General features: G+C 44.7%; 1 long non-coding RNA gene across 1 annotated transcript; it reads right to left on the bottom strand.

Annotated features, from left to right (window-relative positions):
- Window positions 1-20,349: 20,349 nt before the first annotated feature.
- On the bottom strand, window positions 20,350-25,206 carry LOC136318339 (uncharacterized). The gene is made up of 3 exons (XR_010728057.1): window positions 24,994-25,206; window positions 20,966-21,127; window positions 20,350-20,413 (listed from the first exon to the last, which is right to left on the bottom strand). It is a non-coding gene; the product is annotated as an uncharacterized lncRNA (long non-coding RNA).
- Between the last annotated feature and the right edge of the window lie 205 nt (window positions 25,207-25,411).

Genomic DNA, 25,411 nt, shown 5'->3' on the forward strand with positions numbered 1-25,411 from the left:
TGCATATGTAACTATAACTTTTAGCCTAATGTGCATTTTAATATGGTGGCCTCTTATACAATGGTACCACCTGTGTAAAATAAGTCAATCATATTTTAATATGACTTGGATGCAGTAAAATGATTTTAATGTAAATTAGAATGATCACATTTGGTGATTATCAAGACTTTAAGCTGAATAAAATGAGATGTTCCATCTGTTGTTATCTAACTATCACCTCTACATGAAGGTAATTAAAAGAGAAGAGTTATAGGAGATTTTCCAAGTTGTTGCACATGGAATAAAAGTTCCCACTTGGCAAGGAATATGTGTTATTCATTTTTGTATCACCCACAGTAGCTTGTGTGTAGTAAGCATCCAATTAACATTTGTGAAATTTAATCAAAGTCTATTGGGCTGGAAAGAAAAATATCATGATCATTATTCAATACATTTGCACAAGCATTGAAAAATAAAAGATGTTTGGCTATGCAAAAAGCTTAACCTCTGGTAATTTCAATTATCTACCACACAGACAATAACTGAGAAAACAAGCAAAAAATATTAACTATCATAAAAACACTTGTACTTAACTATTTAAGAAAAGGCAGTTGTCACCTTTAGGCCACAAGAGGGCTTAAAATTATAGTAAATTAAAATTGATTGGTTTAATAACTCAAGTGACTAAATTCACAGACAAACACTGAAACACACTGATGATAACTACAAATGAAGGAGAGAAAACAAGACACCAATAAAGTAAATAATCTAAACAATATGTAAACTGCTGGTAGTATTCTTCTCTGACAGCAAAGTGTCATAACTGTTGGTTATGATATTTAAAAGATTCAACTCCACAAATATGTCAAAAGATAACACATAATTAGATGCTATAGGGTTTCAAAAGTAAGTAAGACATAGAATTTCCTAGCTAGTGGTGGTGCAGTAGAAAGAACATCAACCTGGAGCACTGAGGTCACTGGTTTGAAACCTGAGATCACTGGCTGGAGCATGGGGACATTGGCTGGGGCCAGAGGTCACCAATTCAATCAAACCTGAGATCACTGGCTGAAGCCTGGGGTCACTGGCTCAATTCCAGGGTCACTAGCTGGAGCCAGAAGTCACCAGTTCAATCCCTAGTCAAGGCATGTATAATCAGTGGATGCACAATGAAAGTAGAGCAACAAGTTGATCCTTCTGTCTCTCTTCCCCTTTTTCTTTCTCTTTCTTTCTCTTTCCCCCTCCTCCTCTCTCTCTGGAAAAAAAAGACATAGACTTAGCTACCAAGACTTAAAAGTCCAAAGGTGAAAGTACAAAAAGTATACAAATTATAATCAGGAGTTCCAGTCAAAATGGTGGCATCAATAAATATGGTATTCAGATCCTCCTACAACCACATCAAAATGTTTCAACTAAACTACAGAACAGCCTGACCTGTGGTGGCGCAGTGAATAAAGCGTCGACCTGGAAAAGCTGAGGTTGCCGGTTTGAAACCCTGGGCTTGCCTGGTCAAGGAACATATGGGAGTTGATGCTTCCAGCTCCTCCCCCCCTTCTCTCTCTGTCTCTCCTCTCTCTCTCTCTCTGTCTCTCCCTCTCCTCTCTAAAATGAATAAAAATAAATAAATAAATAAACCTTTAAAAAAATATAAACTACAGAACAACCATCATTTGAACCATGGAACCACGTGTGGTATATAAACATATAAAATATTTGATACAGAGGTATCCCGTGAATAGCAAGGGGTGCCAGCCATACATCGGGCTCCCCACCTCAGGGTTCCAGTGCCAGGAAGAGAAGTCCCCAGAACCTGGGTAGTGGCTGAGTGAGATGTAGAGCTGCTGAAGTCCCAGGTATTCTTCTTAAAGGGCCCGCACATAGACTCACTCCAACTCACTTGTTCTGAGTTCCAGCTCTGGGGGACCAGGAATATATGGGGAGGAAATGAGTTGTCTGGCATTAGAATGAGAGCTGGAGGGGCAGACATCACCCAAACAGAAGTACTGGCAGAGGCCATTATTCCTTTTCTGCCACCCCCCCATACTGAGCCAGCAGGTGGGTGTCATATCTGAGCCTCTATCAACCTGGCTAACACTGTTTGCACACCCTGGTGATTCCTTAAGATCCCACCCATTCAACTTGCAGGCCCAACCCAAGATATTCTGTACCTTTTCCATATGAACAGCCTGTCTTAGCTCATGCTTTGGACTTCCCTAAAATCTCTCTCATAAGCAGCACCTGGCTTTGTCGTGCCCCAAGGCCAGCGTTAGCAGCTGCCAGCCTTGGATTGCAGCTTGACCTCTCTTGGTAACTCCAGGCCCAGCACAAGTAGCAGCCATCTGCAGATCACTTTGTGGTTCTTTCTGGATGGCCCAGAGCAAAGTACAGGTACAAGCTTATCTTGGCCTGTACCTCCCAAGAGGCTCCAGAGCCAGCGCACCCAGTAGACAGTTTCAGACCACATCAAAGCACCAACCAAACTCCTCCATAAGAGACAGACTTAAGGCTGGACTCAGCAACCACCAGAGCCTGGCTAAAGTAAGTCCTGTTCTGTGTGGTCAATCACACATAGCTCATCCTGCAGTGGTCCTTGCAGCCAGTCCTTAGCCAATAAGCCTGGAGGTAAATCCCTCCCATTGAGGTGCCAACAGCAATCAAGGCTCAACTACAACATAAATGTTTATACAGCCTACACAGGGGTGCACCTTGAGTGCTGAGCTCAGGTGATCAGAGAGATTGTACCATTGGACCCTACAAGACACCTACTACATAAGGCCACTCTACCAAACCTAGGAAATGTAGCAGATCTTCCTAATACATAGAAACAAACACAGGAAGGCAGCCAAAATGAGAATGCAAAGAATGTGCCCCAAATAAAAGAACAGAAGAAAATTCAAGAAAACAATCTAAACAAAATGAAGACAAGCAATCTACTATATACAGAGTTCAAAACACTGGCTATAAGGATGGTCAGTGATCTTGAGGAATAGGAGATAAACTTAGGGAAAACCTCAACAAAGAGATAGGAAACATGAAAATGGAGATAGAAAACAGAAAGATCCAGTCAGAAATAACAAATACACTAACTGAAATGAAGAATATATTACAGGGAATCAACAGTGGAGTAAATGAAGCAGAGGATCAAATCGGAGACTTTGAAGATAAGGAAGCAGAGAACATCCAATCAGAACAGCAAAAAGAAAAAATCATCCCAAAAATGAGGATAGTATAGGAGCTTCTGGGACTTCAAACATACAGACATTTGTATCATGGAGATGCCAGAAGGGGAAGTGAGAGAGCAAGGAATTGAAAACATATGTAAAAAATATAATAACAAAACACTTCCCTAACCTGCTAAAAAAAAAATTTAAGTAGACATACAAGTCCAGGAAGTGCAGACAGTCCCAAATAAGATGAACCCAAAGAGGGTCACACCAAGACACATTCTAATTAGAATGCCAAAGGTTAAAGACACAAAGATAATCTTAAAAGTAGCAAGATAAAAGCAGTTATCTACAAGGGAGCTCCCATAAGACATTCAGCTGACTTCTCAACAAAAAACTTTGCAGGCCAGAAGGGATTGGCAAGAAGTAGTCAAAGTGATCAAGAACCTATACCCCAAATCACTCTACCTACCTAGCAGAGCTATCATTATGTATCAAAAAATAGCTAAGGAGCTTCCTAGACAAGAAAAAGCTATGAGTTCATCACCACCAAAGTATTACAAGAAATGTTAAAGGGTCTTCTTTGAGAAGGAAAAAAAAGATAAAAAATATGAATAATCAAATGGCAATAAATAGATATCTACCAGCAATTACTTTAAATGCAAATGGATTAAATGCTACAATGAAAAGACAAAGGGAAGTTGAATGAATAACAAAATATGCCCCTTACATATGTTGTCTGCAAAGGACTCACTTCAGATAAAAAACCAATACTTAACACCAGACAACATGATCTAAAAAACAAAATAAATGAACGAGCAGAAAAGAAACAAACTCATAGATTCAGAGAACATTTTGATGGTAGCTGGATGGGAGGGGTGTTTTGAGGAATGGATGAAAAAGATGAAGAAGTTAAGAAGTACAGATTGGTAGTTAGTCACAGAGATGTAAAGTACAGCTAGGGAATACAGTAAATAATATTGCTATCAGTGTGTATGGTGTCAGATGGGTACTAGATTTATAGGATAATCACTTAGTAAGTAAGATCACTTATATATTGTCTAACTGTGTTGTACACCAGAAAGTAATATAATACTGCATGCCAACAACAATTGAAAAATAAAAAAATTAAAGTAAAAAGAACTATAAGTAAAAGCTGAGTATGACATTTTCAAAGTCAGGAATGCAAAAGAATGACAAGAAAGATGTGACTTGTGGAGGGAGCCCAATGTCCATACAGGTAAAGGAAATATCAGGAAATTTTACTGGGCTAGCCAACGCAACAAGTAGAGGTTAATAAGAAACATGAATTAAAAAGGTAGGTTAAAGCCGTATTAGGGAAGATATACACAATAAAATCAAGATTTTTAAAAAAATTAGTACAGGTGAGTATCTGAAGGTCATAGAAGAATTTTGAGCAGGAAATAATATAGGAATTTTGGCAGTAAGAAAATTGAGCTAAGAACATTATATAGACTTTGCTACTGAGTGGTATCCATACCATGGAGCATCACAATCTATTATCAGCTTTTTAGAAATTCTGATTACCTACAGAATCAGAATTCATATGTTGACAAGAGCACTGAGTTTTAACACGTAGCACATTAAAGTTTCAGAACTTTAGCCTGGAGGGGAAAGACTCTGGAAATGGAAAGCCAATTAAGAGTTCACTACAATAATACAGCCAACAGTAATGAAAAGTAGAAAACCACATGCACCATACCTCACTCATGCATCCATGTCCCTTAAGTAAGAATGAGAGACACCTTCAATCAGTCACTATCCTGGGAATGTGATACTTACTGGACTTCTGGCCCCTCTTTCTTCAAGCCGTAGACTGAGCCCTTGATTTCCACTCAGTTCCATCAACTCCTTTTTCTCTATATGCTGAGGTCCCAGCCTTCTCTGAACCAAATTTGTGAAGAAGACCTGTCCTATATTTTATGACCTAACTTAATCTTCTGTCTGCAGTTAGGGAGAAGGGTCTAAGGAACACTGAAAAGGAGTTTGAAAAGTTACCACCTAACTCACTACACTCAACTCGAATCCAAGCATCTGAGAAGTCAAATTTTCTTCCTTAAGAATTTTATTTTGTTTAAAGCACTGTGGTTCATTTTGATCTATTTTTTCCATTAAATCTAATATTTTACAGAAGAAAGTATTTTCACACCTCGTGGAGTCTATGAGTAGACAGATATTTCAGGGAATAAAAATAAATCAGAATATATATAATATTACCCCCAATACCTATGTAAGTGTGGCATCAAGCCAAGTTGTATAATCCCCCAACCAGACTGCTGCCCCTGAAGCCCTCCTGTACAAAACCCCAGAGCTGCCACTCAGCCAGAGAATTCCTGTAAACAAAATGCTTTGATATAATCATTCATTAAAACAGAGAATTCTCACCCTGGTGATTCAGTCAATAAATATGTATTGAGTTCCTACTATGTTGCAGGCACTGGTCAAAGGAGTTGAGGAATAGCAGGGATAATAGAGGAAACCTTTTCTAGAACCAACCTTTGGTCATTGTCTTTAAATCAGTTCCATACAGCTCACCTCTGTCACCCAAAATAGGGCATCAAACACATCAAGCCCAAGGAACAGAGGGGAACAACAGGAACCCTATGGATGGCAGATTGTCTTTGTTTGAAAAATGCTTGCATTTCTGCTCTGTTTACACATTTCCTGAAGTGAAGTTTAATATGGTCCCTTTGAAGCTTTTTATGATATAAAAAACAATCCCCAATATAACCCCCAACTTCAATATCCCCAAAGAAACATTTACTTATATGGAAGGATAAGATACCAGAGTGTTTTTTTGTTTTGTTTTGACTACTGAGCACCAAAAAGTCAGCTCTACTCCAATGTCTGGGGGCTGTTCAGAGGACTTAATTGGACTGGCCCAGATAGGTATTAGCTGACCCTACTGTTGGCCTGTTATGCTCTACAGTAAACTATGACCCAGGACTAGAACTTATACAGCAGTAAGTTGCTGAGAAGTCAGAACTACAATGTCCCTAACCCTAACCAAAGCCAGTAGGTACAGAAGAACCCTAGTCACTGGAGGCCTTTATTTTCTTCACACAGTTCTACCTGCAGACTGAGATTGAAGCATAGGCTAGGCAGGGAGGCCTGCCTTTCTGACTCCTTGTCCATAGTCTTCCTCTAGGTGACTCTGGTGCCTATTTCTAACCTACCTGGGATGTCTTCTGAATCAATTGTGTCCTGTTCCCATTAACCTGTTAGAGAAAAGAAAAAGAAAAAAAGTATGAGAAGCAACTGAAAACATTATAAATGGCCACAAAAACTTCCCAAATTATTTCATAAACCATGACCAAGCACTGGAGGGTCATAAGAGTTGGATTAGTGTGTGTGGTAAGCATGAAGTTTGTCTGTCTACCCTAGAAGTAAGATGGGTACATACTTACCTCACACCTTATTTGTGATTTTACAGGTTAACAGCATCATCTACCCCTCTTCTCTCTCTCTCTCTCTCTCTCTCTCTCTCTCTCATTTTCCTCCCTTAATCACATATAAATACACACACATTATCTAATATATGATAAAGATAAAATTAGTTGCTTAATAGTAAATACTGAGGAAAGTAATTCACAATGAAGGAAAAAATGACTGGATCACCTCCTCACATCATATGCAAATGTAGATACTAGATGAATTAAAGATTCACTGTGAAAGGAGAAAACATAGTTAATGGGGAGTGGGGAAGGGGAACAGAGTGTCTTTGTGACCAAGAGGCAATACAGATTACGAGGGAAGAATACCGTTCAACCATTTATACCATAGACAAAGCTAATGGACGAATGACAGAATGGAAAGTGGTAACTGAATTTTTAATACCAATACAAGAGCAATAGCTAGACTATGAAGAGAACAACTGCAATCTATTGGGAAAAATACAGTAACTTTCAATAGAAAAGTAGGAAAGGATACAAACAGGCAATTTAGAGAAGAAAAAAAGATGACATAAAAAAGATTCATATCCATTTGCATTCAGTAAAATGCAACAATAAAATACATTAAATTAATGGCAAAAAGAACACTAGACCATGCAGAATGTTGGCAAAGACATGGCTACATTTGCATCCTCATGTGCTGCTGGCAGAAGTAGAAGGAAGCAGCCATTCTAACGAGCAACCCTGCAGTCCTTACTCAGTCGGTATATGCACAATGCCCAGCAATTTTACTCCTGGTTGTATATACCAAAGCGCATTCTCACATAGGTATATAAGAGGATACACACAGGCTGTTCATTGAGTGTTATCTGATGGTGGGAGGTGTTGGGGAGAATGGATAGGCAGAAGGTGGTGGGATACACACCTGAAACTGGAACCAAAGGCTCCCGTGTGCATCCAGAAATAATCATCAATTTGGAAAGTAAGATATTGAGGCAAAACTAAAAAAAACTGAGTGAAATACAGAATTGAAACCATTTTTATAAATTAAAAATAAATGTGCCTGACCAGACAGTGGCACAGTAGATAGAGTGTCAGACTGGGATACAGAGGACCCAGGTTCAAAATCCCCAGGTCGTCAGCTTGAGCGTGGGCTCAACTGGCTTGAGTGTGGGGTCATTAGCTTGAGCATGGGATCATAGACATGACCCCAAGGTCACTGGCTTGAGCCCAAACATCACTGGCTTGAAGCTCAAGGTTGCTGGCTTGAACCCAAGGTTTCTGGCTTGAGCAAGGGGTCACTTGCTGTGCTGTAGCACCCCGGTCAAGGCACATACAAGAAAGCAATCACTGAACAACTAAGATGCTGCAATGAAGAATTGATGCTTCTCATCCCTCTTCCTTCCTATCTGTCACTATCTGTCCCTTTCTCTGTGTCTGTCATAAAAATAATAATAGTAAAAATACATGTATACAAAACAACACAACACTACTTGCTAGAACAGAAACTACACTTTAGAATGGATGCCCACAGGGTGATGAAGGAATGGACTTTCAGAATGGGGACCAAAGAGAATGAATGAGTAGATAACAAGCAAAGACAGGAGAAAGGGGCCTTGCACGGATAATGATGTGCCATAAACTGAGGGATGAAATTAACTCAACCCTTTGTGCCTTGATTTAAAATAACAATCATAATAATCAAGGGGGTCCTCGACCTGTCAGTGTCAGATTTCAGTTATTCGTCAAACCTTACATTATCATTTTCCATCCTCAGGGACGTGGGCTTCATCTAGCTGGTCCTTCCTTTCCACATTTTACTCTCACTTTTCTTCTCCAACGTTCTCTTTCTAACCTCTAGTTGATCCCCTCTTCCCCATTCCTTTGTCTTTCTGTTCCTCATTATTTTTTTGTTTTTTATTAGCTGTTATTATATGTTGATGTATATTTATTTTATTTGTTTTTAATTTGTGTTTACATAGATTAAAGGGTTCCACCGAATATATCTCCCCCACCCCTTATTCCCTCTCACCCCCATGTCCGGTAGTTGCCTTGGGGTTGGGTTGTGAAACCCTCCTTTGCCCTGAATTTTCCGGCAGGTGCTAATCTCACGGAAACCGCACCCGCCCAAATCCTCGGAATCATCCCTGAAGTTGTTCCGGGAACTGCACGCTTCACCAAACCCCCATCCTGTTGGCGATTACCAACCCCTTCTTGCAAATATAAAAAACCCAAAAGTCCTAACCCGGGCGCGCCTTCACTGACCTGCGTCCTAGGGTCAGTGAACTCGCCCGGAGCTCCCAATAAAGCCTGATTCTGTTTATTCGGCTGATTGGTCTTTTGCTCATTCGCACATTGGCGGCATATAGAATTCTTGCATCTTTCATTTGGTGCTGAAACCCGGGAGAGGGGTTTTGTGACCCACCTCGGCCTTCTGGCTGAGGGCAGGAGTCCCCCCTCTCTTCCATTTGCCTCGTGCCGCCCGCCGTTTCAGACTCTGGGTTCCCTACGACCTTGATCGCCAACTGTGAGTAACCTGGTTTCTCTTTCATTCTCTCTGGTCCTGTGCCTCCACCGGGGTTTCTCGTCCTAGACTCGGTCGAGCCGAGAATCCCTCCGCCGGCTCCTGGAGCCTCTGTAAGGGTTCAGTCAAAAGGGATGCCTTTCTGCTGTTCTCCTACCTCCGTCTTCAGACCCCTCGTCTGGGTCTCCTGTTAGGAGATGGGTACTCGAAAGGGACGCCTCCCCTGTACTCTTTCTCCTCCGGCGCCTAGGGCCTAGAGACCTGCCAAATCATGGGGAACTCTAAGTCCAAAATGGACCCAAAAGCACCTTTAGGGTGCCTCCTGCAAAATTTTTCCAAATTAGGGTACACTCAAACCCTCCGTCGGAAGAAACTCATTTTCTTGTCACAGGTTGCATGGCCTCAGTACAACCTAGACAATAAATCCCACTGGCCTCCTATGGGCACTTTTGATTTTATCATCCTTCAAGACCGGGACAATTTCTGATGATGGACAGGAAAAGATTCTGAGGTCCCTTATGTTCAGGCTTTTTGGGACTTTCGTTCCTGTCCCGACCTTTGCTCCCAGTGTTCTACCCACCAAATCTTCCTAGCCCAGACTTCTCCTCCTCCCAGAACTTCTTCTAAAGATCCTCCTCCTTATTCTCAACCTGATGACCTGCCCGACCACCTGTCCCCTTCTCCAGCTCCTTCTACTCCTCTGATTCCTAGTGCTCCGCCTCCTGAAGACCCCCTAACTTCTCCCATCACAGCCCATACTAGGTCACACAGTCCTTGATCGTCATTCGCTGTCCTCGCCCCCCTCCACGAGGTAGCTGGGGTGGAAGGGCTGGTCCGGGTACATGTTCCCTTTTCTCTTCAAGACCTCTCACAAATCGAGAAACGGCTAGGATCTTTCTCGGCCGACCCCTCCACCTACATTAAGGAATTCCGTTACCTGACTCAGACATATGACCTGACCTGGCATGACATTAAGGTCATTTGTGCCTCCACCCTCACCCCCGAGGAACACGAACGCATCCTCACTGTCACTCAGCAGCAGGCAGACAGGGATCACTTAGTAAACAACCAAACTCCTCTCGGCACAGAGGCAGTTCCTGGGGAAGACCCTAACTGGAATTATCAACCTGGCCAAGGGTCTAACATCCCCTGCAGAAACCTTATGCTCCAATATTTAATCAGGGGCATGGATACAGTTTCCAACAAGGTCGTTAACTACAACAAACTAAGGGAAATTACTCAACTCCCTGAAGAAAACCCTGCCCTTTTCCTTAATCGCCTTCAGGAAGCTTTAGTAAGATACACCCGCCTAGACCCAGGGTCACACAACAGGGCCACAGTTCTAGCCTCCCACTTCATCTCTCAGTCAGCCCCAGATATTAGGAAAAAACTGAAAAAGGCTGAGGAGGGTCCCAAGACTCCCATCCAAGACCTGGTAAAAATGGCCTTTAAGGTCTTCAATGCCTGGGAGGAAACAGCTGAAGCCACCTGCCTTGAACGGCTGCAACAAAAGGTAAACCTCCAAACCCAAGCCCTGGTAGCGGCCCTTCGGTCAGTAGGGGAACTGGCAAAAAGGCCAGCCTCCCAAGGAGGACAGCGCACACCACCGGGTGCCTGCTTTAAGTGCGGCAAAGAGGGCCACTGGGCCAAGGCCTGCCCGCAACCGAGGCCCCCTACCAAACCTTGCCCACAATGCAAACTCATGGGCCACTGGAAGTCGGACTGCCCGACCCTGGCTCAGCCTATGGCACCTCAATGCCGGGGAGCTGAGAACCAGGCATTTCCGGTCTCAGAACTGCTGGGCTTGATGGACGACTGAGGGGGCCCTGGCTCTTCGACTACAGTTACCCTCACCAAGGCCAGGGCTATGCTCCAGGTAGCGGGTAAGTCTGTCTCTTTTTTAATAGACACGGGGGCTACCTACTCTGTCCTTCCCTCTCATTCGGGTCTTACAGTTCCTTCCCAGGTCTCGGTCATGGGAATCGATGGATCACCCTCGACTCCACGGCAAACAAGCCCCCTTAATTGCCTATTTGAGGGTCACCCATTCTCACACTCCTTCCTAGTTATACCCTCCTGCCCAGTTCCCCTCCTAGGGAGAGACATTTTGTCCAAACTCCGGGCAAGTATTTCTTTTTCCCCCCAAGCAGGTTTTTTACTAGCATTAGTACCAGGTCCCGAACCTGAGCCAGACTCGGACCACAGGGTCCAGCCTTTACCCGGGGTAAACCCTGAAGTCTGGAACACGGACACCCCCACTGTAGCCTCACACCACACTCCTGTGTTAATCAGACTTAAGGACCCATCCTTTTTTCCCAACCACCCAGTTTCCCATCTCACACACCCATAGGCCACCACGACCATCTCCGGCAAACTATCCAAAATGTTCATTCCTCTTGCTCCACCTGTTCCAGGATGAACAGTCAAGGGGCCTGCCATGTCCGCCGCCCACTTCACCAAATGCGGGGCCACCTGCCTGGTCAGGATTGGCAGGTCGACTTCACCCACATGCCCAGACATAAAAACCTCAAATACCTTCTAACTATGGTGGATACTTTTTCAGGATGGATCGAGGCTTTCCCCACAACCTCTGAAACCGCAGGGACGGTAGCTGACCACCTGATCCAAGACATCATCCCCCGCTTCGATTTACCCTCCTCCATCCAGTCGGACAACGGACCTGCCTTCATCTCCAAGGTCACCGACGCTGTCTCCACTTCTCTTGGCATACAGTGGAAGCTCCACACAGCCTACCATCCCCAATCCTCTGGTAAGGTAGAGAGGGCCAATGGGCTCATCAAGGATCATCTGACCAAACTTAGCCTGGAACTCCGTCAGTTTGGCCTACCCTTCTCCCTCTGGATCTAACCCGTCTAAGAGCTACTCCCAGGGGGCCTTCCCAACTTAGCCCCTTTGAACTCCTCTATGGCCGACCTTTCCTCCTATCAACTCCGTCTTCTCCACACCCACCCCCTCTAGCTTCATACCTGCCCTACCTCTCCCTCCTCCATTCTCTGCTCAGGGAACACGCTCATGATCTGCAGGAAAAGGCTTGGCAGATTCGGGAAAGAATGACTCAGCCGTGGGACTCCTGGTTTAGTACGACCTGGATACATTGGGTCATCCCGTTTCAAGGTCCCCTAATTGTCATTTTTCTAGTCCTAGCTTTTGGACCTTGCCTGCTCTGATTGCTGTCCACCCTATTGCAGAACCGGTTAAGGACCCTCACGAGCCAGACAGTACATAAAATACTACTGCTACGCCAATACCAACCCCTTGGAACCCGAGACCCTGACTATAATAACACAATCCCCTACCCCTAACAACATCCCCATACAGCAGGAAGCAGCCAGAAGGATGACGTTGCCCCTTGCCCTCTATTACAAAGAGTCAGGAATGTCTGGTAGTTGCCTTGGGGTTGGGTTGTGAAACCCTCCTTTGCCCTGAATTTTCCGGCAGGTGCTAATCTCACCAAAACCGCACCCGCCCAAATCCTCGGAATCATCCCTGAGGTTGTTCCGGGAACTGCACGCTTCACCAAACCCCCATCCTGCTGGCCATTACCAACCCCCTCCTGCAAATATAAAAAACCCAAAAGTCTTAACCTGGATGCGCCTTCACTGACCTGCGTCCTAGGGTCAGTGAACTCTCCCGGAGCTCCCAATAAAGCCTGATTCTGTTTATTTGGCTGATTGGTCTTTTACTCACTCGCACGTTGGTGGCATATAGGGGTCTTACATCTTTCACCCCACATGCCCCCTCTGCCCAATGCCTTCTGCCCTTCCCTCCAGGATTTGCTGTCCTGTTCTCTGTAATGCTGTGTTATATATATATTATATATAAATTATTATTAATCTCTTTCCCTTCTCTGATCATTTTTTTCTTCTTCCTTAACCTTCCTTCTATCCCTTCATTTTTAAAGCTTCCTTGTTTTCTCCCAGAATGGCTTTTATCATGTATATAACACAAATTTTACCATAAGAACTAGCTAGCATTTATTGACAACTTACTATATTGCTAAGTTCCATTCCAAGCTCTCTCTCTCTCTCTCTCTCTCTCTATATATATATATATATATATATATATAGTGATTCTCACAATAATTCATGTTTAAAGTATCTGTAGGATTATTTGACAAGGGGGAAAGTAAAGCATAGGTATAATAGCTTGCCCAAGATCACAGAGCGAGTAAGAGCAAATAATGAACCCAAACTCCAGGCAATCTGGCACCAGAATCCATGCTATTAATCACTATGCTACACTGACTGCTCTAATCTACAGATATACTCTCAGAAGTGTTGCAAATATGAATGAGAAGGTTTATTGTAGCATTGTTTAAAATAGAATAAAAACCCTGCTCTTAATCTAATATCCACTAATAGCTGTCCATAAACCTACATATTCAATGTTCATAAAGAATGAACTAGATCTTGCATGTATTCACATGAAGAAACCTACAAACATAAGTAAAATATGTAAAATATATATATAGTGCACAATGTGATTTATTTTACATAATTTCCTTTTTAAAAGGAGATAAATGTATGTGCACACACACATAAAAATTATTGTTAAGCCTAATCCGGAGGGACCCGAAACATTGAACATGTGAACAAAGTCCGTCGATTCCACACCAAAGCTTTATTGTCTAGCTTGGCCAAGCAGCGGCAACTCCAACAGAAATCTGAGGGAGAGCTCGCTGGCCCTTTGTTCTACCTAGTTTTTATAGTTTTGCAAGTGGAAATTACAGAAGCAAAAATTGCAGTTAGGTGCCTTTTACCACTATTGGTTATAGTCATATGTCCTTTAACATGATAGGACCATGTTCAATTTGCAAGCCATACATCATTTTGGAGAAAACAAAATTTACATGTCAACACAATGGTAGAAAGATGTCTCTTTACATATTAAAAGGCATTCCACCTGACCAGGTGGTGGCGCAGTGGATAGAGCGTTGGACTAGGATGCAGAAGACCCAGGTTCGACCCCAAGGTCGCCAGCTTGAGCACAAGCTCATCTGAGTTGAGCAAAAAAAAAAAAAAAAAAAAGCAAAGCTCACCATCTCAGACCTAAGGTTGCTGAGCAAGAGGTCACTCTGTCTGCTGAAGGCCCACAGTCAAGGCACATATGAGAAAGCAATCAATGAACAACTAAAGTGTCCCAACGAGAAACTGATAATTGATGTTTCTCATCTCTCTTCGTTCCTGTCTGTCCCTATCTATCCCTCTCTCTGACTCTCTCTCTGTCCCTGTAATAAATAAATAAATAAATAAATAAATAAATAAATAGCATTTCTATATTCTCTAATGTTTATCTGCCATCTCTGTCCAGAGTCACATACATTAACCACATGCATTCACATAGGAGAGGTAGTTTCTATGGGGACAAATACCCGCAAATGGCTCATTGCTATAAGAAAAGGTTTATTTTGGCTTTTCTCTTCCTGCACCTGGCTAGCCATTCACCTTTTTCCCCAAAGGCATGGTGGAATGCCTGGGAATTCATGTTTTCCTCCCCTTTGTATTTACAATACAATGCCAAGGGCCATCCTGATTATGCCAATCACACAGTACAGAGACTATTCTCACAATTTCTCTACACACTTTAACCCAAATTAATAAAATGTTCTTCAAGCCTCTTAAAATATTAATATTAATTCTGCAGCTTTTGGTACTTTATAACACCTGAGGCTGAAGTGGCGCAGTGGCTCCTCAATTATGAGTATAAATATCTGCAAATCTATTTTTGTAAAAATAAAACCTAGGAATATGTTCATAGTAATTAAAGTTGAAAATGAATTTGGGGTAAAACAAAAGAAAAAATTTACTTTTTATTTAATTCCTTTTTGGATTGCTTAAATCTTCTAAGCATACACACATATTACTTTGGTTTTAAACAATAAGTTACCAAAATGATGAGACTGTAGGGCATTTTTGTTTTGTTCTTTATATTTTTTGTACTAAAAAAGCCTAATAAACATTATTTGAACAAATGCATATACTGTTACTGTCGGGAGCTGATCAACAACTGCTGGCTGACAAGGTCACAGCAGGAGAAGACTCACAACTGCTGGCTGACATGGTCACAGCAGGAGAAGACTCACAACTGCTGGCTGACAAGGTCACAGCAGAAGAAGATCAAAAACTGCTGATTGACAAAGTCACAGCAGAGAAGATCAATGGCTGCTGGTTGACAAAGTCACCGCAGTGAAGACCAATGGCTGCGAGTTGACAAAGTCACCGCAAAGGAAAGGCACAATGATACTTCCCCCTTTGACTTTTTGAATTAATCTGGCCTTATATCCCCCCTTTTCTGGGTGTGTGCTATTAATTGTGGCACAGGGATAATAGTACTGTGCTTTCCCTGTAGATTTGTAGTAATTTCTTTGGAAATGAGACAGAAGGTGTAAGTTCCACAGAAAAGCCTGTAAGCCCCTTGAACTGGGCTCATAAACATAAGAGGCTGGCTATAATATCCCTCATAAAGGGTTAAGTTTGTAGGAGAATTTCTTCTTACTAATCATGTTAGAAAGAATAAAGTTAGAACTTAACTAGTGTATGAATATAGTAAATGAATAAAGTTTAACTAGACATTAGAATCTTAGGTAAGGTGTAGTGGAGTGGCCCATTGCATGGCCTTGGATGGGAGTGCAGCTGGCTAGTGAAGAATGTTTTGCTAAGAGACTTGTTTTATGACTAAAGGCAGTTGCTGGGCTTTCTCAGTGAGACATTCTCATGAGATTTATATACTTTCCAAGGTTTTTCATTCAGATAATAAAGAGGAATATGGAAGAATCCATAGGAGCAATAGCAATTAATGCCTTCTGATATTATGTTGCTACTAAGCTATCTTGCAGGTGCACTCTATATATCTTTAAGCAAAAGTTACTCTTGATGTTATGCCAATTTTTTAATAAGCAAGCCTTTTGAAGTTTTGTGAGAAAAATTAGGACACTGCATAAACTCAAGGCCATTTGCCTGAGCAAGCGGTGGTCCTTTGCTAATCCTTAATGATTTCATCTGTTAATCTCTCTCTGCCCCTTGACTCACAACAACAGTAAAGTTGAGTTATTTGTTAGTAGTAATCCTTTAAAAGCTTTTACCGATGTTGTTATCACTATTCAAGTTATTTTGTAGTTGTACTTTGAATGATTTGCCACCTGATTTGTAGTTTATAGATATAAATTAACTGTTATCTGGAAACATGTAAACATAGTGAAACAGAAGCAATGATTAATACCATGTAATTGTAACTTGGTGTGTGTGTATAAAAAAGGAGCTGTACTAGCATTTGGCGGAGATGCCTGGCAGTAAATGCTAACTAGAGAATAAAGAGAAAGAAAAGAATTCGGCTCTCTCACTTAGATTTTGCTGACACCGTCTCCTCCTGTGGGACCCCTGGATCCCCCCCCCCGGCTGGACCCTGGCACTGTTACTTTAAATTCATTGATAGAAGGAATCACGGATGCTTTCATAATTGGAATTTGCACTTTATGTTTGAGAGTGTTAATGAAGCACATTTTAGTACAGGATACAATTTCAGAGAAGAAAAGTAATTTTTCAAAAAGCTTGCAACCTTGACTTACTGAAGCAGCAGGACAGAGATGGCAGGTCTCCAATACAATATGACAGCATGTGGCCTTTCAGATGGATTTATGTTACAGCTGAAAAACACCCCTTCTGAGTGATAATATGGAAAGGAGAATAGAGGGGAGGAGCTAGCCTAAGAATTCTGCAAATCCATTTAATGGTATCAGGCAGTTTACTTGCCAAAAGACACCTTGGAAAAATTAGGTGTAAAGTATGAGTGTTAGTTACTGTAGAGCCAGTAGCCATGGCCATCATCAAAGCTGTCTGCCCCATGCAGGTTCCCTTCAGACAGATGGTAAAAAAAACAGTGGAGCCAAAAACTGGTGAGCCATCTTCTTTATTCCTGCTCACAACCAGCGGGCAAGAAAACACACATAGTGGGAAAACACTTCTCTTTCCATTCAGGGCTGCCAAAGCCACTGACTTTCTCTGGTTTTTACCTAGAATCAAAGGCCCTCACCAGCCTTATTCACCTCTGTTCCCCATCTCCTTCTCCTGCACAAACTGGCTTCTCCTCCAGCATTCTGCCACATTGGCTGCCTCCTCCCCTCCATGTGGCCTCTCTGCCCAGCCACAGCATGGGCTCCTCCCCTCTACAACCGTGTGGTCTCTCTCTCCTCAAAATGGCCTCCTAGCTCCTCCTTTTAAAACTTTTCCACAGGACAACTCCTCCTCTAGCACATATTAGCATAACCAAGCCCCTTCCCAAGCAAGAAAGGCAATTAACTGTATCACATGAGAGCATCATCACGTGAGCATATATCTCTGTGTCCACATGTGTCTGTTATTTGTGTATATCAGTGTATGTATGCAAATGAGTATTTACAGAGCAGCACAACGTATACTGGATAAAATAAACAAAAAGAAAATTCACACTTAGGTGCAAAATAATGAAACTGCAAATCACCAGAGAGATTTAAAAAAAAAGTTTAAATCAGCCAGAAAGGAAGGGAGATCAACTAACGGAATAACAGGGGGACTGAGAGCAGAATCTCACAGCAACAGTGAAAGCCAAAAGATGGTGAAATAGTAACTTTAAAGTGCTTGAAAGAAAATAACGCAGATCAACATTTATGTCAGTGGACTCTGAGTGAAACAGATTGACCTCCATGGTGCTGGTGGGCTTCAGCCAATCAGTTGAAGGCCTGAATAGAACAGAAGACCAAAAGACTGACGTCCCCTGAGCAAGAGGGAATGCTGCCAGTAAATGACCTTCAAACTTGAACTTATTGGCTCCTCTTGACTCTCCTACCTGCTGACCTACCCTGCAGATTTTCCGTTTGACAACCTTTGTATTTACGTGAGCCAATTCTTTAAAATAAGTGTGTGTGTGTGTGTTTGCGTGCGATGTCTGTCCGTGGCCACAACACTTCTTATTCCCATTTCTGCAGACATCACTAATCTCTGACCTTGAAACCATTCCCAAATTCTCTTTACTTTGTTCAAGACACACTGAGGCAATAAATGCTGCTTTTTTTTTCTTTCTTCTTTTTTCATTTTTCTGAAGCTGGAAACGGGGAGAGACAGTCAGACAGACACCCGCATGCGCCCGACCGGGATCCACCCGGCACGCCCACCAGGGGCGACGCTCTGCCCACCAGGGGGCGATGCTCTGCCCATCCTGGGCGTCGCCATGTTGCGACCAGAGCCACTCTAGCGCCTGAGGCAGAGGCCACAGAGCCATCCCCAGCGCCCGGGCCATCTTTGCTCCAATGGAGCCTTGGCTGCGGGAGGGGAAGAGAGAGACAGAGAGGAAAGCGCGGCGGAGGGGTGGAGAAGCAAATGGGCGCTTCTCCTGTGTGCCCTGGCCGGGAATCGAACCCGGGTCCTCCGCACGCTAGGCCGACGCTCTACCGCTGAGCCAACCGGCCAGGGCAAATGCTGCTGTTTTAAGCCCTTAAATTTGGGGGTAATTTGTTATTCAGCAAAAAACAAGACAGGTGTGTGGGGCCTGGCTGAGAATGATTGGGGCAGTGGAAGCAGAGGACAGATATCCAAAGAGTCATGTTTAAGACGTTGAAGCCAGCCCCTGGGAAACGCAGCTCTGGGCCTGCTCCCCATGGAGCAGAGACCTGAGCTCTCCTACACGAGGCTTGGTTGCCAGGGAAACAGAGATTCCAATCCCGTTTCCTAGCTACTCTGCCTTCTTCCCAATGTTTCTGGGTCAGTTTCATCCTATCAGGATTTTGCAAACAAGAATAACAATCCTTCATGATTAAGAAGAGAAAGGGCTCTCTTTAAGGGGATAAGAGCAGAACAAGTGACTGTGTGGCCCTGGCCCCTTCTGTCTGAACAGCTCCTGGCCTTTGACCTCCCTCTGCCCAGCCTGACCTTGCCCATATGCCCAGATCCTGGCGAGGGGGCAGATGGATCTTGTCCTGTTAGGTGATCCTGGCAAGTGCCCCTGGGCGACCCTATAGCCATGGCCCATGTCTGATATTGTGCACAGCCCTCTGAATCAGGCCCTGGTGGGGAAAAGGGCTAGGTTGGGGTCACGGAGAGATGTACAGTTGAGCGCCCTACCTAGTATTTTTGTGGTGACACTGTCAGAATCCCTCTATGCCTTCAAGATTGTGGATGCAGCTGCTGACCGTGTTATAAGGAGGGTTGTTTCCCAAAAGACCGACTGCCTGGCATACTGAGAGGGCCAGCCAAGGGTCAACAGCAACACCCCGTTATTCCCACAGTGCATTTCCCGAGGGGCTGCTGCCCTCTGAGATGGAGAGCACCCCTGACCTCCAGGGGCCCCCACGATAGTAGGGGGACAGGATGTGTTCTGGACTGAATGGTGGCCCCAAAAGAGATGTTTGTACCCTACTCCCCAGACCTGTGGTTGTGACCTTATTTGAGAAAAGAGTTAAGGTAAGGATTAAGGTGAATGAATTAAGCCTTAATCATTAAGGTAAGATGGGGAGATGAAGCCACCCCAGTGTCCTTATAAGAGAAAAGACAGGCAGCCCTGTGGCTCAGACACAGGGCGCGGCATGTGCAGATGAGACTGGAGATGTGTGGCCGCAGCCGAGGACAGTCTCCTGCACCATGAAGGGCAGGAAGGGCTCTCCCAGAGAGCGTTTTTGTCACTTTAAGCCACCAAGCTTATGACTTGTTGCAACCTCTGGGACGGGAAGTGGGACATGGGTGGGAGGAGCCCCAGACGTTGGCCGGCCTGCAGGGCGCTGCAGAGAAGGGTGTGATGCCAGGGAGAAGTCGCCCAAGGTAGAAAATTCTGGGGAAGAAAGGTGAGGAAGAACAGACTGGTGTCTGCTGGGAGCAGAGGAACCTTCTTCATGATAACGGGCATACCAGGGAGGGGCAGGCAGGGTCGCGGTCAGTGCTGGTGGAAGGGCATCTCCTCATACGGTCCAGGCTGTCACCCAAAAACGGAACAAGTGAGAAGAGGGCATAAAGAGACTGCTAGACTACAGGAAGAAATAAGCCGGCCACAGCCTGTGGGAGGGCTGCAAGGCATCTACCGGCCCTCTGCATTTTGGGGGTTTAAGGTAGTGGGCAGGAAGGGTGTCTCCTCAGAGCAAACAATGGCAGCACATAACAAAGATTTTAACAATTTTATCAGCAATTGTATTACATGCAAAAGGATGACAGGTCCTCCTGGAAAGAAAGCCAAGTGTATGCTTGGGGACAAAAATTATTACTCAGATAAAGAAGGTCACTTCATTAGAAGAGGTGGCTGAGAGTTCCTTAGCTACGCATCCATCACACGAAGTTAGAGAGAGAAGTATGAATCTAAAGGAAGAAGGAAGGAAATAAAGGTAATCGCAGCAATTAGTGAAGTAGAAAACATTTGTGATAGAGAGCGTGATGGAAGCTGGAAGCTGGCTCCTTGCACCTTACAGTGGGCCCCCTGATTGAAGGAACTGGAGGTCCTGGGAGATTGGACTTGGGGTGAGTTTGGTTCAGCTACTCAGTACTGGCATCAAGGACCCGTTTCTTTCCATTTCTCTTCTCCGTTTTCAGTCCTATCAACTTCATCCCAAACCTAGCTTCTTAAGGAGCTGCCACCTGGCTCCTGGCTGCCCAGAACTCAGGTGGCAGAGTTAGGCTTCTCTTTCCATGATGGAAAGCACTTCCCAAAGATCCTGGAAGCCCTCACCATAGGGCTCTGCACACCACTGGCCCCGGGAGTGTTAGGAGCCCGTTAAACCTGTAGGTCAGATAGGGAGGTGCCAGCCATGGTCTCAGACCTCCCCCTTCTCAAAGCCGACATCCCCAGGGGTGGGTCACCAAAAGGAGGAGGAAGATGGACGTTTGGGAGACAACTCCAGTGCTGGTGTTTACCCAAAGGAGATGAAAACTGATGCCCACACAGCAACCTGCACACGGATGTTCAGAGCAGTTTGATTCGTAATCGTCAACACTGGAAACAACCAAGATGTCCTTCAGCAGGTGAGGTAGAAACATAAGCTGTGGTCTATCCAGACAATGGAATATGATTCAGTGCTGTAGAAAAAGAGAAAGAGAGAGAGCTATCAAGCTGTGTGCTTGGAGGAAACTTAAATGCCTGTTACTAAGTGGAGAAGCCAGTCTGAAGAGGAAACATACTATATGATTCCAATTACACGACCTTCCCGGATACGGCAACACTCCAGAAGCAGCAGTGGCCAGCGGTTGGGGAGGATGGACAGGTGAGCACGGAGGATTTTTAGGGCAGCGAAAACACTCTGCATGCTACTGGGATAATGCACATGTGGCATTGCACATTTTTCCAAACCCGTACTATTTACACCACCAAGAGTGCCCCTGATGTACACTGTGGGCTTGGGGTAGTCACAATGTGTCAGTGTGGGCTCATCAGTTGTAACAAAGCTTCCACTCCCGCAGGGATGTCAATCAGGAATGAGCTCTTCATGGAGGGTGTATATAGGCAATATCTGTATCTTCCTCTTAATTTTTCAATTTTTAATTGAAAAACAGGAGAAAAAAATCAACACTAGCCTGGGCATTTGGGTGAAGGGCAGCTCAGAGCTGGGTACACCTCTCCTGGACACTGAGTCTCTCTCCATAAAAGGGGGGCTGGCTCTGGCTGGTTGGCTCAGTGGTAGAGCGTCGGCCTGGCGTGCAGGGGTCCCGGGTTTGATTCCCGGCCAGGGCACACAGGAGAAATGCCCATCTGCTTCTCCACCATTATGAAGACTATTTAAAAAAACTCATTAGAGGAGTTCTATAGTAAATTTCAGTTGACAGAAAAAATAATCAGTGAATTTGAAGTTAGATTGATGGAGATTATGCAAACTGAAGAAAATAGAGAAAAAAGAATCAGGAAAGCTATTTTTTGAGGGGAGCCTCAAAAAACTGTAGGACACCATTAAGCACCACTTCCCCTCTCCTTCCTCTCCGTCTCTCTCTTCCCCTCCCACAGCCAAGGCTCCATTGGAGCAAGGATGGCCCAGGCGCTGGGGATGGCTCCTTGGCCTCTGCCCCAGGCGCTAGAGTGGCTCTGGTCGCGACAGAGCGACGTCCCGGAGGGGCAGAGCATCAGCCCCTGGTGGGCGGAGAGTCGCCCCTTGGTGGGCGTGCCGGGTGGAAGCCGGTCGGGCGCATGCGGGAGTCTGTCTCTCCCTGTTTCCAGCTTCAGAAAAATGCAAAAAATAAAATAAAATAAATAAAAGGGGGGCTGGCATGATCCCACATGTGACGTCCACCAGCTCTAACACCCTAGAACTTCAGACATGCTTTCACCCACCAAGCAGCCACTGCCCCCCCCTCCGCACGTGCCTTGTGTTAGCTCAGCTCCACACCTCTGTGTTTTCTGCCTTGATGCCCTGACGCCCTGGGTGTGGTCACCCTGAAGCTGCATTCTCTCCCGCACCCACAAGTTCCACTGGGGCCAGACCCAGTGGCCAGTGGGGACACAGACACGTTCAAGGAAGGCTGCCCCCAGGCAGTTCCAGCCTGCTTGGAGACACAGGAGGTCCGCAGTTCTCCCCAGCTCAGTGTGGGCACCCACAAGCTGAGGGTCAGGCCATGAGGCACAGGAGGACCAGGCCGAGCAGGAGAAGAGGAGAACAGGCCTTTGGGTGTCAGCGGAAGCGTCTGTCTAGCTCAAGGGACAGGACTTGTAGGGGCCGGAGGTTGAGTTTGGTCCCGAGCCTCAGCAGCCACAGGGCTGCAGCCTTTGGACCAAGGCCAAGACCTCAGCCCCTGGGTTGGAACTTGCAATGTGCTGCCCAGTGGCCAGCTCCCCGGCAGCCCGCCCATGCTGCCTGTCACAAGACAGCAGAGGCGAGTGTGGCCCAGAGTGTCTGGGGACAACCCAAATATCCTGCCAGCTCTGGAGAAGGGGCCTGGTGGGTAGCCAGGAGGCCTTAGGCTGCAGCCCTGAATGGTGCACAGAGCGCAGTCTCCAGAACGGAACACAGAGCCCATTTCCTCCCTTTTCACATACAATAGAAAGCAGCATGTGTGTGCACGCCCCGGTCCTGGCTTCATCCACGTAATATTTTTCTGGCTCAGGACATGAGCTTCGTCCTTCCTCTCCATGGCTCCATAAAATCCCAGCATAGTCGGTTTGAGTTATTTTAACGTCAGTCAGGGAGATTGATATCTAATGCGATAAAGTAAAGAACACGCGTGACATGCCCTTCTTGCGCAGAAGCTGGTGCTCCAGACAGCTTGGGGCGGGGGCCCACCGCCCCTCAGTGGGGTAGGCGATGGTGGCGGGTGGGTTAGTGGGTGGGGAGGATGTGGAGCCCCGGCCAGCCTCTGGGTGCTCTGACCAGCCTTCCTGTGTGGAAAGCCCTGCATTTCTACCCATGGACTGGGGTGGCAGAGAAGATGGAGCACCGGGGAATAAGCTCCGCCTGGCACGGGAGATGTTGCCACAAGAAAGATGGGGAGGGAGTTTGGGTAGAAAATTAAAGAAGGAGGGGGCTTTTCAAGAGTTTGTTTTTATTATTATTATTATTATTATTATTATTATTATTATTATTGTTGTTGCTGTTGTTTTAATGCGAGAGACTCACCTGGGTTTATGTGCAGAAGGAAAGGACCAGGTCCAAAACCTAAAAATGGACTTGCCCTGCGATCCAGCAAGTCCACTTCTGGGTCCACGCCCAAAAGGACCAGAGCAGGGACTTGAAGAGATGTCACACACCCGTGTTCATAACAGCCAGCGGGTGGAAGCAACCACAGTGCCCATCAACGGATGGATGAGTAGACAATGAGGTCCACCCATACCACGACATATTATTATTGGGCCTTAAGCAGGGGGGAAATTCTGACACCTGCTACAGCATGGATGAGCCTCAAGGAGACCCTCAGTGAAATCAGCCCATCCCTGAAAGGGTGATCCTGCACGACTCCACTTGTGTAAGGCCCCTTGAGTAGCCAGAGTCAGAGACAGAAGGTGAAACAGTGGTCACTGGAAATGAATGGAGTCCAGTGGTTCTAACTGCCAGGGATCCTGTAAGGAGGCAAGCCTGAGGCAAAACTGCATGTCAGGAGTGGCGTAAAAAGGGGAAAGGAAGGGGTCCCATCCATTCCCATAACCGAGACCTGTGAGGGAACTAGAGGTCCTGAGTGTGATGGCAAAACAGAGAAGGTGGCCCCCGTGTCCACATAAATGAGATGGACTTACCCACCTGTTGCAGCAAACAAATCCCAAATGAGGGACATTCTATAAACTACCTAACCAGGACTACTAAAAAATATTAAGGTCATCAAAAACACAAAGTCTGAGAATTTGTAAAGAGCGGAACGACACATGCCAACTAAACGTAATGTGTTAGTCTAGATGGGATCCTAGAACAGAAAACAGGCATTAGGCATAAACTGTGACAGTCTGAAGAAAGCATGGACTTTTATAATAAAATCAGTAATCAGTAATCAATAATCAGCACCAACATTGGTTTGCTAATTGTAATCAGTGTACCATACTGATGTAAGCTGTTAATAAAGGGGGAAACTTGGCATGGGGTATATGGAAGCTGTCTCTACTCTCTTTGCAATTTTTCTCTAAACCAAAAGCTATTCTAAATTATGAAGACTATTTAAAAAAACTCATTAGAGGAGTTCTATAGTAAATTTCAGTTGACAGAAGAAATAATCAGTGAATTTGAAGTTAGATTGATGGAGATTATGCAATCTGAAGAAAATAGAGAAAAAAGAATCAGGAAAGCTATTTTTTGAGGGGAGCCTCAAAAAACTGTAGGACACCATTAAGCAAACTGCGATGGTTAAGTCTGTACATCAACTTGACGGGGCTGCAAGATATTTGGTTAAACACTATTTTGGGTGCATCTGTGAGGGTGTTTCAAGATGGGTTACTGAAACAGATGGGAATCTGTAGACTGAGTGAAGCACATTACCCTCTCAGGGTGGGCGAGACTCATCCAATCCACAGACGGCCTCAATAAGACAAAAGGCTGAACAAGAGAGAATTTGCTCTCTCTGCTTGATGAGCTGGTCTTCAAGCTGGGATATCAGTCTCCTGCTTTGGACTGGAACTTACACAATTGGCTCTTCTGGTTCTCAGGCCTTCAAGACCGTAGATGTGGAACCTCTCAGCTTTGATAATCACATGTTCCAATTCTTAATAATAAATGAATCAATTATCTCTCTTCTCCCTCTCTCTTTCCTTACTCTCTTTTTCAGAGTGTGTGTGTATATACATGTATCTCCCCTACTGATTCTCTTTGGGGAACCCAGACTAATACACATACCAACATACAGATAATGGGAAGAACAAAAATAGAAGAGAGAAAAACAGAAAAAATATTAAAGAAA

The sequence above is a fragment of the Saccopteryx bilineata genome, unplaced genomic scaffold (assembly GCF_036850765.1).
Source record: "Saccopteryx bilineata isolate mSacBil1 unplaced genomic scaffold, mSacBil1_pri_phased_curated manual_scaffold_47, whole genome shotgun sequence".
Classification (NCBI taxonomy): Eukaryota; Metazoa; Chordata; class Mammalia; order Chiroptera; family Emballonuridae; genus Saccopteryx; species Saccopteryx bilineata.